This window comes from Penaeus vannamei, chromosome 13, assembly GCF_042767895.1.
Source record: "Penaeus vannamei isolate JL-2024 chromosome 13, ASM4276789v1, whole genome shotgun sequence".
In the NCBI taxonomy this organism is placed as follows: Eukaryota; Metazoa; Arthropoda; class Malacostraca; order Decapoda; family Penaeidae; genus Penaeus; species Penaeus vannamei.
In genome coordinates this window covers 42,904,742-42,907,241 of record NC_091561.1, presented here as the reverse complement: position 1 = coordinate 42,907,241, position 2,500 = coordinate 42,904,742, and the positions used below count along the sequence as shown (strand labels likewise).

At 52.2% G+C, this 2,500-nt stretch overlaps 1 protein-coding gene across 1 annotated transcript in view; it reads right to left on the bottom strand.

The window, feature by feature from the left end:
* Window positions 1-786, bottom strand: part of LOC113820059 (serine-rich adhesin for platelets) — a 183,856-nt gene extending 183,070 nt beyond the window's left edge. Inside the window, exon 1 of the mRNA XM_070129292.1 lies at window positions 702-786. The gene's annotated coding sequence lies outside the window, so the exon portion shown is untranslated. The remainder of the gene's footprint in view (window positions 1-701) is intronic.
* Window positions 787-2,500: the final 1,714 nt, after the last annotated feature.

Below are 2,500 nucleotides of genomic sequence, written 5' to 3'. Positions count from 1 at the left end.
CCACGAAGCTGGCCATGAGAGGAACACAGACTGAAGAAGAGTCGATGCCTTTTCACAATCTTTTCACCGATTCTCCACTTTATATCATTCAGATCAGGTCTCATTATTTCAGAAAATGTCTCTCAAACACATTCAGTTCTCTTATTCTCTTTCTTTCTGTTTCTTCTTTTTTTTCTTATCGTCCCAATCTTCTTTGTGGTTGTTCGTTCAGTGTTCATGGAATGTTCATCGCAATTTCACATTCTATTCCGTCCTTTGGTTTTGAAAGATCGCACTCATTCAGGCAGTATTTGAACAGTTAATAATTTCAGATTTTGAAATAATTTAAAAAACTTTGCACAAAAAAGTAAAGTGGATAAAAAAAAAAAAAGTTTTCCTTTACATTTTTTGGGACACACATCACCTCACGCCGGAAAATTGGTGTTTGAGCAAAATTCGTTAAAGGACTGGGCTGTGTTGTGGGCGGGAGGGGGTGGGAGGGGTGAAGGGCGTCTTTTGGAATGTATGGTGTTGAGATCGGATACTGTGGGATCCCGCATGGGCGTAATAAATGTTTTTTTTTTTTTTTTTTTTTTGAATGTGTAAAAAAAATTGCCACCGTGGAATCACGTTTGGGCGTGTGAGAAGAGCGTGGGCGGAGTGAAGCGTGGGCGTGTGAGGGCGGCGTGGGCGGGCCAGGGGGGACACTAAAGGCGCGGTACCAGTCGGGGCGGAGCGGGGCGAGGGGACGCGCGAACACGGGGACGGCCGAGGGGAAACTGAGTCGAGCCAGAACACAGCGGCCGCCGCGAGACCTGAAATCGGAGCAGCGTTGCAAGCGCCGCCGCCGGTCTGCTCGCGTGGGGGTTGCCTGCTGGAGGTGTGAGGGTTTTTTCCCCTCTCTTGCCCTGCAGAATCGAGTGCTGGGACGGTGCTTGCTATGGGTTTAGTTGGTAACACTTGGAGTTGTGATTCTGGGGGTTTTCTTTCCCGGTTTCGTGTCGGTGTTGGTAACGCTGCACGGCACGCGACGAGGGGAAGCTGCCGAAGGGTTGCCAGAGGTACGAGGGACCGTGTTTTTTCTTCGCCGATTGCTGTGTCGGGCGGTTTTAAGCAATTCATGTAAGGAAGAAAAATGAATTCGGGAGAGCTTTGTGTCTCTGCGATTAACCGGGCGCTCTCAAGCTCACGAAGAGACACAATTTCACCCGTTTCCCCCCCCCCCCCCCAAAGCCCGAGCAAATGTCACGGCGCTTTCATCTTCGGGTTTTTAGGCCTTCATTTACATCCTTTAAGAACAGAAGGCGAGGAGAGAAAGAGAGAATCGAAGCCGATACCTCTAATGACCCATTGATCCGGTACTGCCATAGCCTCTTATCACTAGCCATCAACTACCATCTCAGCATCCCCCTCCCCCCCTCCCCCCCTCCCCCCCTCCTCCCCATCGCCAGGCCGCCAGTGTCACCAACGTTATTTTTATCTCCCAGACGTGTAAAACGTGGTTGGTAGTGGTGATGGCCCCTCCCCTCTTCCTCCGTGCATCCTTCCCCTCTCCTTCCCTCCCCTCTTGTGTCTTCCCCCCCCCTCCCCTCCCCTCCCCTCCCTCGGCTTCCCCTCTCCTTCCCTCCCCTCTTGTGTCTTCCCCCCCTTCCCCTCCCCTCCCTCGGCTTCCCCTCTTTTCGGGTCGAACCCCCTCCCTACCTCTGCTTCCCCTCTTTTCGGGTCGAACCCTCTCCCTCCCTCCCTCCCTCCCTTCCTCCCTCTCCCGACTCGTCAGTTAATTGTAGAGGGATCAGAGGTAATTAACCACACATGGGGAGAGTCTGCCATTTAATTTCCCCTTCAAGAAAGAGAGAGAGAGATAGAGCCCCCCCCTTTCCCCTCCCCCTCTCCTCTCCCTCCCCCACCCCACTCTCTAACCTTTTGTGGGCCGTAGGTGTCGACCTCCTCTCCTCTCTCCCCATCCCTTCCCTTCCCTTCCCCTTCCCTCTCTTCTCCCCTCCCCTCATCCCTTCCTCTCCTCATCCTCTTCCCTTCCCTTCCCCTCTTCTTCTTCCCTCTCCTCCTCCCTTCCTCTCCCTCTCCCCTCCTCCTTCCCCTCCTCTCTTCCCAGCACCCTGACCTCCTATCCGACCTCCACCTAGAATGGATCCACATTACCGTGAAAGATGTATCCGCGGCCTGGTGTCATTAAGGACCTCTAAACTCTTTAAACGTCTTGAGGGGGAAAAAAGGGGGACGTGGGACCCCTCTCCACGTCGAGGGGACACGTCGGAGTCGAGAGGGACAAGATGCACCTCCCCATTGCTTTTGTTGCCGAGGCCCTTAAGGTTGAAGACGGGGTTTGATTTCTCTGTTGTTGCTTTTTTTCTTTTTCTTCTGTATCTCTTCTATCTGTTCCTTTTCTTCCTTCTTTTTCTCCTCTTTTACTTTCTCTTCCTAACCCTTCTCCCTCCTATCCTCCTCTTCCTTTTTTCTTTTTCTTCCCTTCATTTTTCGTCTTCCACCTCTTCCTCATTCT